Here is a 14,353-nt window from a genome sequence, read left to right as displayed (position 1 = left end):
ACAACCGGGGATGAGAGGCTGGGGGACACAGCCCTATGCCCCATGGAGCGACCCACAGTCTCCAGGGCACTTCCAGGAGCTGCCAGAGATCGCGTTTTCTCACCTCCTCCAAGGTTGCCATGGTGACTGAAGCAGGAGGGGACACTGCTGGTTTGGCCCTGCACAGATCATCTTTCCCAGCTCATCTTTATTCCTGGTCTTGGTCAAAGCTGGTGTTGGGAGCACCTGAGATGGGGAAGACATGGTGCAGAGACAGGACCCTGGGTACCAACTGTGGGTGCATGGTGGGGGCAGAATGAATTGGGATATTGTGTGTGTGTGTGTCTATGTGTTTGTGTGTGCACGCGCATGTGTGTATGGTGGGGTGGGCTTTACTGCGGTTATGCTCTGGACGTGCACAGTGGGGGAGGCTGGTGAAGACAGTGGGGTGGTATCTGTGTTCCTCCCATCCACCCATGATGTGCTCCTCAGGGGCCGCAAGCTGCCACCAGGAGAACCCTCCACTCTCCACTTCCAGAAAGCCACCCCTTGGCTGTCTAGATCACTCCTCCTGCCCAAACCACTGTGGGACTCCAGCCATTTCCTCTAAGACTCTGAGACTGTGCCCCCGCCCTCATGCCTTGCTCTGTCAGCTGACTTCCCCCTGATCTCACACCACCACTCAGATGCCACCTCCACGGACACCAGCTCTGACCAGCCCACTGGGACGTCCCTGCTTCCTTTTCCTTTGTAGCTCTTCCCACTCACATAACTAGGATATTACACACAGATCACGTGTCACCCATGGGAATGTGAGCCCCTGAGTGTAGGGACGTCGTCTTGTTCACTCCTGTAATCCTAGCTCTCAGAACAGTGCCTAGCACATAGTAGGTGCTCAGTAAACTCGATGAACAAGTGAAGGAGTGATAGGATGAATGGAATAAGGAAGACTCTCTGGACAGTCGTTTTATCCTTTTGCCCATCACTGGCCCTTGAGGAACGCCCTTCTCGCTGGGTCCAGAGCCCTGCTTTGAGGCTCATCTGAGGGCGAGTCTCCTCTCCAGAGTCCTCTAGGAAACCCCACCTTCCAAGCCGTCCTCTGAACATTCCCAGCACTGTTACTTGCGCTGTACCCAAGAATGGTAAGAGTGTCTAGGCTCCCTGACCACCGTCTAGCTCCTTGATGGGAAGGACCTTCCTTTCCCTTTTGTGTTCCGAGTTCTGCAGATAGTGGATGTTCATTCAATGCTGAGGATGGTGGTGCTGTGAACCAGTGAACAAATTCACACCTCCAGATGGTTTCCTGCCCAGTAGAAGACCCCCTGCAAGTTCAAGGTCAGAATGTTTCTAGTGAGTCTGAGTGGGGAGGGCAGGGGTGGTTTAGGAAGCTGGTCTCAACTTGATGTTTAAGACTTTCCATGTAGCCTCATGTTTGAATTTGACAAGTCTCTGCTGCTGCTGCTGCTGCTGCTAGGTTGCTTCAGTCATGTCCAACTCTGTGCGACCCTATAGACGGCAGCCCACCAGGCTCCCACGTCCCTGGGATTCTTCAGGCAAGAACACTGGAGTGGGTTGCCATTTCCTTCTCCAATGCAGGAAAGTGAAAAGTGAAAGTGAAGTAGCTCAGTCGTGTCTGACTCTCAGCCACTCCATGGACTGCAGCCCACCAGGCTCCTCCATCCATGGGATTTTCCAGGCAAGAACACTGGAGAGGGTTGCCATTGCCTTCTCCCAACAAGTCTCTGAGCCTAGTTCAGACACCAACTCATTCTACTCTACAGTCCTCTAGCCCAGTGGACGGGCGGAAGGAGGCTGGGGGTGCTACATTCCTCACTCCCTCACTGCCTGCTCCAGGGGTCCCAGGACTGCTGCTGGGGGACAGGAATGGGTCCCCCATTTTGGTCAGGCCCAGCCTGGGTGGGAAAGAGGCATCCCTGACCTGGGAGTCAGCTCCAAGAGCCCCATCCCCACCCCCACCAACTCGAGTGACTGTGGTGACTCACTTCCCCTTAGGGTTTCGCTTCTCCCCTCTGAAATGCATGGTTTGGGGGCAATGGCCTTGACCCTATTCCCTGCCAATAAGTGCAGAGTCTAGACCACAGCACCCCATGGGGTTGTCACCTTGTCACGAAGTCACACTCACAGGGGGCGGGGACAGAGGAACCCACTCACCCGCACTGTCTCAGGCGTTTCTCCCAGTGAAGCTTGGTTTGCAAGTCCTGTGCTAACTGGCTGCACCTCAGGTTATCACTCAGAGCTCCCTTGTTCACACCTGAAATCACAGGAGCCATCACAAACACTGGGAAATCACACTGCAGTTTACAAATGTTTCCCCATACTCACTCCATGACCTGGAGTGGAAAGACCTTCCTGAAAGTATAATAGAGAAGCCACAAACCAGAGATGTTGCAAGACTTGCCTGGGGTCACACAGCTCCGTTCGGGGAGCTGGCTGGGTTGGACCCACATCTTCTGACTCCAAGTGGAGCTTCCAATGTCTAAAACATGGAGAAAGCTTGCTCTGTCTCTCTGGGACACTGTGAGCAGGCAAGGATCTATAAAAATCCTTGTCAGGACTTCTGTGCTTTCAAAGAGCTCGGTCCACACTGAATAATTGATGGCCTGCTCCCCGCTGCAAAGAGAGGTCGCACAGACCTCCCGCTGAGGCTGGGAATGGAGACATCTTTCCTATCGTTTTCCCCAGTGAAAGAGGTGGCCGAGAAAACCTCCAAAAAAGACTTGTGTGTCCCCGCGGGTGGGGGAGAGGTCCTGGCTCCCGGGAGCCACAGATGTAATTTACTGCCGGGCTGAAAGGAGAGGAGGGGCTGCTGGGCCACACAGCATCCCCGCCACCGTGTCCCTTCCAAGGCTGCAAGGCCCTGGGAAAGGGCTACTTGGCTCCGAAAGGCGGGAGAAAGGTGCCTGAGAATCTGAGGGTCCCTCGGGGGCGGGGGGAGCGGGGGGATTAGCCATGGGAAACACAGAGTCTGAGGCGGAGGTTCTCCTCCGTGAGAACCCTGACGAGACAGAGATGCACAGGAGGGGTGAGGCAACCCTTCGTTGCCCCGCCAACCGCTGCATGTGACCACGGGGTTCTTCTGGCCAAAGGCTGTGGCAGTGGGGATTAGGGGGCAGAAAGCAGACCCAGAGTGGCCTTTAAAGCAATTTGCAGAGATCAAAGAAGAAGGCTGTTTGAGCAGACACTCTGACTCTAAGAACAGAGAACGTTTCACAGCTGAGGATGCAGGAGCTGTGCATCCTCTCCCGTGGGGTGTATCCACCCCACCCAAGGGTGCCCTAATTGGCATTTGTCTCAGCTCCTAGACAAGTCAGATTTAGGACTATCTGAGTCCACAGGATAACAGACTTCAGCTTCAAATAAGCGGAAGCAACCAGATCAGGCTCAAAGGGGAAACTATTGGGATGACTGGTTTTCTGTTTCACTCCGCATCGAAAGTTCCAAAGCCTAATGGTTTGGCAAGGATGTCCTAAGAAGTTTCACTAGCTTCTGCATAGTCTGTCTCTGTGTGCTGACTTCTCAGTGGGGTGCAGGGCCCTCAGAGTTTCCCTGTGTTTGGGCAAGGCCTGTACTAAGGATGTGTGGGAGCTCTGTCTGCAGCTCCCCCAAAGCACAGCCCTGCACTCTCTGGGGCCCCGGGCAGAACAGAAAGTAGGATGTGTGACTCTGTTCCCCTTTGGTGTCAGCGTGAGCTGAACACAGCCAGATGCTGAGCTGCCTGAATTCACACTTCACAAAGGGTAGGAATCAGGAGTTGGAGAAAGAAATGGAGAAAGAGATGGAACAGGTTAGGGATGAGGCAGGGCTGGGTGTTGGTGGATGTGGGTTGATGGCTAAGCCCTGACACTAATTCTCTGACCTTGGGATCATAATGGAATCAACTGCAAAGGCTTGCAAGGATCCGATGAGTGTATGTGAATTCTTAATTATGCCTCTAGTAGGACAGTCCCCTCCTGCCCATGACAGTGCTTGGCTGGACTCTCCTTGGCTGCCAAACCACTGAAGTTAGCTCACACTTTTCTGTGTACCCCAGAATTTACAGAATATCACTCTACTGTCAGCCCAGAACTCTGGGCTGCACAAATGGTCTGTTCTCTTCAGCAACTCTGATCAGACTCTGCACTCCTCGAAAACAGAGCTAGCGTCTTATGCTTCCTTGGTGAGATGTCAATGATTGACCCTAAAATCCTTCACAGACATGAGATGTTCCATGTGGTATTGTGAGGCCAGCGGAAACCAGCTGCATTCAACAAGGGACATCCCAACCCCAGCCGGGAGCCTAGTGTAGGGTTCCCTACTCCAGAAGGGGCTCTAGCAAATGCTTGAGTATCTTTCTTACTGCTCAACATCAGACATTTGACAGTTAACACGGTAAACATTAGAAATGCATTCTCGTTGGTGAAAACAGAGGTATTCAAGATATGCTGGCCAAATGAATTTTGACTCATGAAAGGGTAGGGAGAAAGAATCTGGCAAGACCTCGAGGGAGGTATGATCTCTTCTCGAGAGATAGACGACTGTGAGTTGAACCAAGCTCACAGAACAGGCCGTCTGATCTCTGCTGGACCCATTTGCAAATAAACAAGTGTTCAAAAAATGTCTAGATGGGCGGCAGAGTTCAGTCTGAGGCTTATTTCACCTCATAGTTTTCAGTGGCTGCCATCAAACAAGTAAACAAACAACAACACAGCAGAGCCTGAGAGTCTGGACCAAGCCCATAGGTCAGTAAAGCGATGTCCCCAGGTCGAGACACGTGTAAATGCTCACGGGCTGGGGGAGACAGTGCGGCTTTAACTTGATGACGGACAAGGATGACGAGGGCCTGAAGTGGCCTGCCCGGTCAAGGATCCTGATCTAGAACCTTCCTGTGTACTCCTCACCATGTACCACCCCGGCTGGCCTCACGGGGCTGAATTGGTCAGCTCACACTCAGGCCCGGCTGGCTTCCTGGAATGAGGAAAGGCTGCTCAGCCTTCAGTGACCCTGAGCTGTGGCTGCCCATTATGTCCCTGGAAAACCAGCTCTGAGTTGGGCCTTCCAGGTCCCCAGGGACAAGCCTGACGACAAAGCCTCTGGGAATACATAAGCAGCTCCCACATCTGAATCAGGATACCTGAGGGAATCTCTGACCGTCCTGGAGAGATGGCTTTGAAGAAGTGGGGCTCAGTCTGTGCCTGGGAGGAGATGAACCCCACCCCTCCCCAGGGCTGTGTGAAGGCTGCTGCCCAGGGGCCTGGAGCGAGGTGGCCCATGATGGTGGGGAGTTCACTGTCCCCTACCCTCTTGGATGGTGTGCCCACAGGGAGAATAGCTCCTATGTTCTGCATTTCCTTCCTTAAGGAGCTTTTCATGGGCTAGTGTTGTTATGGGTTGGGGGTGGGGGGTGGCTGTTGGGTGGCGTCAAGAGGACAAAAGATTGATACGAGGCAGTGCACACTGCTAACTTCTCTTGACAATTTCTCTGTTTTCCTCTTTTCTCCTGCCTCTCCAGAGAGAAGTATGGAGGGTTAGGGGAGACGGGCACAGGGAGGGGGCAGCGATGGGCTTTCCTGCACCAGGGCAGCTGTCCTAATCATGCAGAAGCTGACATTTGCAGTCTTCCTAACTCACATTGGCAACTTGACCCCCTGGTGCAGCTCAAACGCTACAGGCTGATGACAAAGTTCCTTCTAACCACTTGTCCACCTCCAGATCCTTCCGGGTCCACTTGCCCACTGCCCTCTGTTTAGTCCACATGCACCTCCTTGAGCTCTGCTTCAGAATTTGCCTTCCCTTTCTTTCTCCTCACCCAGGTCCAAATCCCAGAGTCCATGTGCATGCTAAGAGTCATCTTGATTAATCCTAGAAGATTTCCATTTCATGAGTGAGAACTCCCTTCCCGCCTAGTCAGGAAACTGAGGTCAAACTGCTCCAGTTGTCATTCACCTTCCACCTTTGCAAACAGCTCTATGTCCCAGGCAAACAAAGAGCGACTGCTGGGGAAGGCTCAGCTCCCAGAAGGTTCTGGGAATTCCAGACACTCCTGTGGGGCCAAGGGAGTTTTCCATGAGCAAAATTTACCTAGAGAGTGCCACCTGCACACGTGAGGAGACTGACAAGCAGTTTCTTCCTCGCTGGGCTGGGGCTCAGTGGATCTCTCTCAGCGATACTTAGGCACTGCCTGAATTTACTTCCCTGCCACAGTCCCTCTTGGAAAAAGGCCAAGCTGGTAGGTATGGAGATGGGGCTGTTAATTTAGTGGAATCCCATGCATGTAATTGGGACGACAAGACAGCAAGTACATGAGAAGTTGGGGGTCTTCGAGTGGGCAAAGAGGAAAAGGGGGTGAGGGAGGACCCTTTCCTCTCTTGGCTTCAAGGGAGTGGGATTGAAGCCAGCCAGGTGGAATGCAGAGCCTGGCTTCTCTCCTGGCTCCACAGGGCCCTTGAGACGGCCAGGGACATTCCCAGGTCACAGGACAAGCCCCGCCATGCAGCTTGCTTTTCATCTGGTTTCTTCCCTCTCTGCTCAGATCTTCAAAGCCTTCCTTTGCGATCACTGTCTTAGGAGTCAGGCATGTGGGGCTGAATCTCTCTGCTCTTTCACCAGTTCCACGCGCTGCACCAAGTTACTGACTCTCTTAGAGACCCGTTGGTAAAATGGGGGTATAATGTCTCCTCGAAGGGCGATCATGAGGGTAAAATGGCCAGTGGGTGTGCAGGGTTCTCAAGCCATGCCCGACTGGCAAATGCACTCAGGGAAGAAGAGCTGTCATCACTGTGCACTCTGAGTACAGCTCCTGGCTGCTTTGCCAAGCCCCTTAAAAACCCGCCAGCAGAAGCTCCCACCCCACAGACATGGCTAGGCAGAGGCGCCCTGGCCATCTCTGCTCTCCCAGGACTTTGCCCAGCTCAGCATCCCGCCTGGAGGGCGGTGGCACTATCTCTGGGGATCCGAAAGGAAGCTGCTTTAGAACCACGCCTCCCTTGGGCACTCTAGGGATTGCCCTGTTGGCGGGATCTAGCTCATTCCACCTGGGATTCACTGGGAACTGCTGGGAGCTTGTGGAAACAATCCGGAGAGCACGGCTGTGGGTTTGAGACAGTGGTCTACCAACCTGGAATCAACTCACCTTCCAAATCTTCTCAGGAGAAACAGGGAATGAGAAAGAGATACAGGCAATATGGGATTAAAAAAAAAAAAAAAAGCAGAACAGTCAACGTGACTTGGTGCACACAGACATCTGCCTCCTGGCCACAGGCTGTACAGAACTGCCCGCCTTCTCTCAGGGACCAGGAGTCAGCCGCAGGGCTACTCATTCCCCCAGGCCCTCCTGGCTGCGCAGTTCCTGCTGACAACACCGACCTCAGCCCTTCAGAGCACTCTCAGGCCCAAGTGCCCTTGGGTCACTTCTGAGTTAGTGATTGCATCCTTGGGACAGGAACACCCACATCACTGAGCCTGAAGTATACAGAGGGGATCAGGTGGGCTTGGAGGTGACCAGCGGTCAGGAGACCTAGAGAGACTGAGTGGGGCTCCTCCCTTTCATATCTCAAACCTCAAATCTCCACCCAGATCTTATCCCTGGAAGAGGCCAGCTGGGATATGAGAGATGCAGGCCACCCACCCGTCCCACTCCCGCTGAGGGCAGCAAGCCCCCAGAAGCGGGTGAGGCAGGACCTCATCTCCTGCGGGCGGGTGCGGGGTGTCCACTCCAGGGAGCCCTGAGGTGGGTGCTCCCGCGGTCCCCGCTGCTCCCCTCTACTGCCAGTTCTGGGGACCTGCGGTGCCCCAAGAGCCCCCTCCCCTGGCGGCGCCGAAGGCAAAAGACAAACCACCTCTAGACCGGCCCTCAGACCTGGAATCATCCCCACACAGCCGCGAACCCACCTTCCCGTGCGCTCCGAGGCCCCCTCCAGGGGTGTCACCAGGTCCCCGCCTTCTCCTTTCGAAGCGGGCTCCCGGCTCCTCCGCAGCCTCTGGCCCCGGCTTCGGGGCTGAGCTGGCTTCTGCCTCCCTTTCTCTCGTGCTACGGTGAATTCTCAGCACTATTCTTTTTTTTAAGGGACTTTTTTTTTTTTTTTTTTTTGCGTTGCGTCAGGGCGGTTGCCTGGCGACAGCGGAGCTATTCCGCCGCGAGTCCTTTCAGCCGAGATCCCCCTCCAGCCTCTCATTCAAGCCTTTCTGCCCGGAGCTCCGGGGCCCGGGGCGCGCCGGGTCCTAAAGCCCTTCTAGCTGCTAGTTCCCGGCCAGAACCTCAACCCGAGCAGCCGAGAGTAGAAGCAAACCGCACGCGATGGCCCAAACCCTAGACGAAACCAAACCCAAATAGACTTTAAAAAAAAAAAAGAAAGAAACCAAGGCGGTTTTCCTCCAAGCATGGCAACGTGGCTTCGCCACTGTCAGCAGTTTGCCCCCGTGGAGGGGGCAGGAGAACCCCTCTTCCAGCGGTGTCGGCAAACAGGGAGCCTACACTCCACCCGCCAGCGGCTTGAATTCCAACCACCAGCAGCAAGGCCTGTATATTGAGTGCCCAGCACGTGCCACACCATCACAGCCCCTCGGTGGGTCAGCTTACAGATGAGGAAACTGAGGCTCGGAGAGGCTAAGTAGAAGCAGACGTTCTTCCAGATGCATCTCCCAGACCAGTCCGGGGACTGGGTGGGGGGCGGGGGGCTCTGCCCTAGAGCTTGTGTTTCCCCCACTAGCCACAGCTTGCCTCGAGGCACATAATACTAGGTGCCATGCCAAGCACTGGAACCACTGGAGATGGGTGCCCTTGCTCCACCAGAGCCTAGAGCTCCAGGCACCTAGGACACATACAGGACTGCAACCAGGGCTGCCCGACCCAGGCCTTTAGGATCAGTCCTGACTGCAGACAGGGTACTCCAGTCCCAATGACAGGGGCAGAATTCCTCCTCTCCCTGGGATCTCCTGCCCCAGGGCTGATTACTGGAAGTTAGCCTTATTCTCAGGGGCAGCCTGGACACGGCCAGGTTCTTTTCCTAGACTCTTGACTCTTCTCTGCAGGCTCCTTCAAAGTTATCTCAGGACAGTCCTGGAGATGCAGGGCAAGCATCGTTATTTCCAGGGTAGATGTACACACTGAGGAGTGGGGCTGCAGAGTGGCTTGACCCAAGGTGACCTGCCTTCTTTTCTGTGGGACTCAGCTCCCAAGATGCTGGAGACCCTTGTGCTGCCCTCTGGTGCCCATGACCCTCACTGGGTGCAATTCCCCTTCTGAGTCCTGTCCTACTTCCTAGGACATCCGCTAAGGATTTTGTCAAAGGAGACACCCCACTAACGGGAGCACCTCTTCACACAAACAGGCTGACGGTGGTAAACCTGCACGTGTTCTTGAACAGGGGCTTTCTGGAGAGTCCCTGGCATTGCCCCAACCTCTTGACTCTAGCTCTTAAATATGAAAAGTGGAAGTCGATCAGTTGGGTCTGACTCTTTGTGACCCCATGGACTGTAGCCTGCCATGCTCCTCTGTCCATGGAGTTCTCCAGGCAAGAACACACTGGAGTGAGTAGCTATTCCCTCTTCCACGGGATCTTCCTGACCCAGAGATCGAACCTGTGTCTCCTATATTGCAGGCAGATTCTCTACCATCTGAGCCATCAGGGAAGCCCTCGTATGGATCCAGTCTTTGCATTTCTTTCCATCCCCTCTGCCACTGCCCTGGCTCATGTCAGCTCAGCTAGCCATCCAAATAAAATTCTCAAAAAAAAAACCTGATGACATAGGAAAATGCTAATGATCTCACACTAAGCAAATAAGACTGGAACATCAAATGTCGAAGTAAATAAGACAGTATGAAACCTTTAATTCTAATATTTAATATTTAATCATGGGCTCTGAGCTTGGGGTATGAACCTGATGTCTCCTGCTCTGAAGGCCTTTTATATGAAGAGCTGTGAGGCTGGGCTGGAGCTCAGAGCAGCAGAGTTCCCTCAGGGCTCTTCCCCTCCAGGGGCTGTTTGGACCACAGGACATTGGGCTGGTCCAGGAAGTGCCTATCATACAGAGGCGTTGATGCTGGCAACGGTAATGGCTCTCTGCTGCCCTTATCTCTCAAAAGGGATTGACTCAGGCTGAAGCACAGAAAGGAGATGAGGACCAGCTTTCCATCCTGTAGAGAGCCCAGCAGGTCAATGAGCATTTATGGGTGGCTTGCTCTGTACCACCTAGTACCAAGTGTCAAGTGTGGAGCCTGACACTTATTGATGTAGGAATTAATTAACAAAGAGCATGCACCTTAGAACTAGAGTGGGGGGGGGGCAGTGACAGAGGCCATCTAAGCCCAGATGAGGAGGATGAGGGACTTAGCTAGGAGAGGGGATGGGAGGCCTGACAAGGCCAGAGAAGGAATCGCATTTGCAAAAGTGTGTGCAGGCCAGAGGGGGCTTGACCGCCGCTGAGAGGAAGAGTGCAAGAGCGCATGATGGGCCTAAGCGAGGTCTTTGAACATGACCCTGAAGGCAGGGGGTTAAGAAGGTCACTTGTCACAGCTTCTGTGTCTTAGAAAACCTGGCTGGGTGAGGGGACAAGACAGGAGGCAAAGAGACCAATAAAGAGACTGTTTGCACCTTTCCAGTGGCGAGACGTGTTGGGAGTTCAGGCCCCCAGCAGGGAGGGGCTCACTGCGTTCCCAGGTGATGCTGGACCGTGGGGAGAGCAGCGTGGGGCAGAGGCCCAGCAGGGATCTAGAGGCAGGCAGTCTCAGGTTCAAGTCTTGGCTCTTCTGTGGCTGGTGTGTGCCTGTGTAGAGTCACTCAAGTTTTCTGAGTGAAGCTACTTCATCTGTAAAATGGAAATAATTTTAATAATACTTGCCTATACATGGAGAAGGCAATGGCACCCCACTCCAGTACTCTTGCCTGGAAAATCCCATGGACGGAGGAGCCTGGTAGGCTGCAGTCCATGGGGTCGCTAAGAGTCGGACATGACTGAACGACTTCACTTTCACTTTTCACTTTCATGCATTGGAGAAGGAAATGGCAACCCACTCCAGTGTTCTTGCCTGGAGAATCCCAGGGACAGGGGAGCCTGATGGGCTGCTGTCTATGGGGTCGCACAGAGTTGGACATGACTGAAACGACTTAGCAGCAGCAGCAGCATACATGGGCAAGAGAGCCTGCCTTGGCTATGTGCTTTAGATCGCCCTAATCTGGTTCTGCTCCACGGAAGAGGGCCATAAGGCCAGAGGAATCACCCACTCCAACTCCATTCCTCCCCTCTCCTGTGCTCTAGGTATCCAGGACCCGGGAATTTCCTTCCCAGCAGGCCTCTTTCCTGGACTTGGAGTGGACTCTCAGGATTGGGCTTTCCCTGCTTAAGCACAAGGGCCCTCAGGTCAAAAATGAAAGAAGGAAGGCCACGGGTGGGGCTGAAACCTCACCTCTGTGCCCCGGTGTTCTAGGTGTCCAAAGATTTGCAATTGAAACCTGCCTTTGAGGTTGCTATAAAGATATGTTTGTCCAGGCAAGAGGAAAGAACAAACATTATCTAACGATTTGTTAGCTTGGTTTACAACTCTCAAATATTTGGACACATGGCATGTGGGCCTCCGTTTATGCCTTGGCTTTAGACCTCTCAAACACTGAGGGTGGGCCTGATGGTTTGTTTAAGAAACTCAGGACACTACATGTATCTGTGAACTCTCGTCACCCGGTCACTCTCCTCTCCACCATGGCATCTCCTGCAGAGTTTGCACTTTGATCTGATGATGAACGCTTGTAAGAATCACCATCTGAAAGATGCTGCCGTGTATTTCCAGATCAGGAAGAGAAGGGGGCGGCAGAGGATGAGATGGTTGGATGGCATCACCAACTCAATGGACATGAGTTTGAGTAAATTCGGGAGATGGTGAAGGACAGGGAAGCCTGGCATGCTGCAGTCCATGGGGTCTCAAAGAATTGAATACTACTGAGCAACTGAATGACAATAACCAGCACATCCTCAGCTGCAATGAGGTCTCCCTGGGCACTCCCAGCTCTGGAAGGAAAGCAGAAATGATGACACTTAATGACGGGCATGAAGCAGCCTGCTGCCAGGAGACAGCCTTCTAGATCCTTCATCTAGAATATCATCTCACTGCCTTTGAACCCTGGAAAGAGCCCTGGATAGGAACCAGGAAATCCAGGCTCCAGCCCTGTCTCTGTAACTAATTAGACTTTTGTCAAATTCCTGGAATGAAGGGTTCAAGCTCTGGCACGTTGGGACCCAAGCTTCCACCATCTTTCCCACACACCCAGTAGAATGTATCATGCTAGGCAGAAGACAGGACCAGAAACTGCGAAGTGCGAGGGTCTGACAGAATCTGCCAGTCTGGATCAGCAAGAGGTCAAGGCCAACTAGAGGGGTGAAAAAGAATCCTGTGGGTTTGCTGTGAGGCTGCGTTCCCTATATCCTGGGGAGAGCCTGATTGTGCTCTGCCCTGCTTTAATCTGGGGTGGAGGTGAAGTGAGGTGCTCCTGGCCTGAAGACAGGATGAGAACATCTAGGCCTGCAGTAGAACTCTGCACCTTATGGGGAAGCTCCACCCAATTCTCAATTGCTTCATGAACTCAACAGCATTCCGAGTGCCTCTATTCTTTATTTTTTTCATTTCCACCAGTCCCTGATGGTATAGAGGCTAAGGATGGGTATCGGGAAGAGAAGTCTTCATGCATGGAGATAAAATTGAACTTGATCTTTCTTTCTTTTTTAATATAGTTCCCTATGCTGTATAGTAAATCCCTGTTGCTTATCTATTTTATTTTGTTTATTTAATGTTTTTTTTTGACCATGCCATGCAGCATGTGGCATCTTAGTTCCCCAACCAGGAATCAAACCTGCATTCCCTCCCACATTGGATGCATGGACTTAACCACTGGACTGCCAAGGGAGTCCTGAACTTGGTCTTTCTATCACTAAGAAAACCAAGATCATAAACATGGGCTTTAGAGGCAGAAACAAGGCCAAGTCAAAAAAGATAATGCTGTACTTATTACCCATTACTGGGGTGGGGCAGTTCTGGGGGAAGAAATTCTCTGGGTCTTCATATTCATCCCCTTTCCAAGAATTATATACCTCAAGGACAGACCTCTTTAACTACCCTAAACTAAACTGCTCAACTAAAATCAACACAAACTGATTGTCCCCATGGAAGTTGAAGCAAATGGGATGCACGCTTTCCCTGCCACCCAATCCTGACCACCAAGGTGGGGATGAGGGGTACCGAATGCCCAGTTCTGGTTTTGGGGACCTTGGGTCTGGTTCTAGCTTTGCCAGTTATTACTGGGCTGCTTTGGGCAAATAACTACCCTTTGGAGCTTCCATTTCCCCTTCTACACATCAGGGGTCACAATACCTATGACTATGGGCCGTGGTGAGGATTAGAATGAATGTGAATGCTTGCCTATAAAATGCCTGATGTGACGTTTGGCACAGAGTAGGCACCCAATAAAGAATGTTTTTTTAACCATGTCTGTGCACCAACTGATCTTCGATTGTGCCCCATCTGGGAAGGGTCATGCCTGTTGCTCATTCTAGTCTAACCCACAGCACAAGCAAATATTAAACAATCAAGCTGACAGGGTTCCCGAATGTCTTAGCTGCTTTATTTGCCTTCCTTGAACATGAGGTAGTCCTGTAAGGAACCCGACACTAGGAAAACAGGATGGAGCACAGAGCAGATCACATACCCCGTGGTTCAGCCGCAATCCTCAGGCACAGACTCAGGGCACTTCCTGGCAGGGATGCAGCCAGGACTTAGCATGGGCGGCTGCGACTGCCCTGGCTACTGTCTCATGCTTAGGACTGTTTCTGGTCCACAGAGAGAACTAGAAGCAGACGGGGAAAGGGAAATAGATGCAGGCACCCAGAGATGGGCTTACTGACGCTCTCAGGGACGAGGGAGACCAAGGGAAGGGTGACAGGTGGTAAACACTTAGAGCAATCACTTCTGCAGGACACCCTGCAGAAAGTGAGTCACCTTCAGGTTAATGTTTCTTCATCAGATCAAAATGTTTAGCGAACAGAATCAGCCCTCCTTGAAAATGGTTGGTTGCAAAGATGCCATAGGCTTCTGAGAAGGAGGAGGAAGAAAGCGAGGGTGGGGAGGGAGGGGGAGGAGAAGGAAGAGGAGGAGGGGATGGAGGGGAGGAGGAGAAGCAGAAGAAAGGTGGAAAAGAGAAAGAAAATATTCAGAATAGTGCTGTGGCTTGAAACTTGTATGTTGCAATCCTAATTCCCACTGTGATGGCATCAGGAGATGGGGCCTGGGGGAGGTGATGAGGTCATGAGGGTGGAGCCCGCGTGAATGGGAATAGTGCCCTTAAAAGAGACCCTACAGAGCTCCCCTCACTCCTTCTGCCCCGTGAGGACACAG

At 52.7% G+C, this 14,353-nt stretch overlaps 1 protein-coding gene across 2 annotated transcripts in view; it reads right to left on the bottom strand.

Moving 5' to 3' along the window:
• FAM167A (family with sequence similarity 167 member A) overlaps positions 1–8,030 on the bottom strand; it is a 31,468-nt gene extending 23,438 nt beyond the window's left edge. Inside the window, exons 1-2 of one of the 2 annotated variants that reach the window (XM_086414217.1) lie at positions 7,867–8,020; positions 2,152–2,251 (exon numbers count right to left, since the gene is read on the bottom strand). The gene's annotated coding sequence lies outside the window, so the exon portion shown is untranslated. Of the gene's footprint in view, positions 1–2,151; positions 2,252–7,866 lie in introns of both variants that reach the window. The other variant, XM_086414216.1, reaches the window with a different exon arrangement.
• Positions 8,031–14,353: the final 6,323 nt, after the last annotated feature.

This window comes from Bos grunniens, chromosome 8 (assembly GCF_055505025.1).
Source record: "Bos grunniens cultivar Pamir isolate PY7600 chromosome 8, Bosgru_T2T1.0, whole genome shotgun sequence".
Lineage (NCBI taxonomy): Eukaryota > Metazoa > Chordata > Mammalia > Artiodactyla > Bovidae > Bos > Bos grunniens.
Note: the sequence above shows the minus strand (reverse complement) of the source record. Positions and strands in the feature narration are given on the sequence as shown.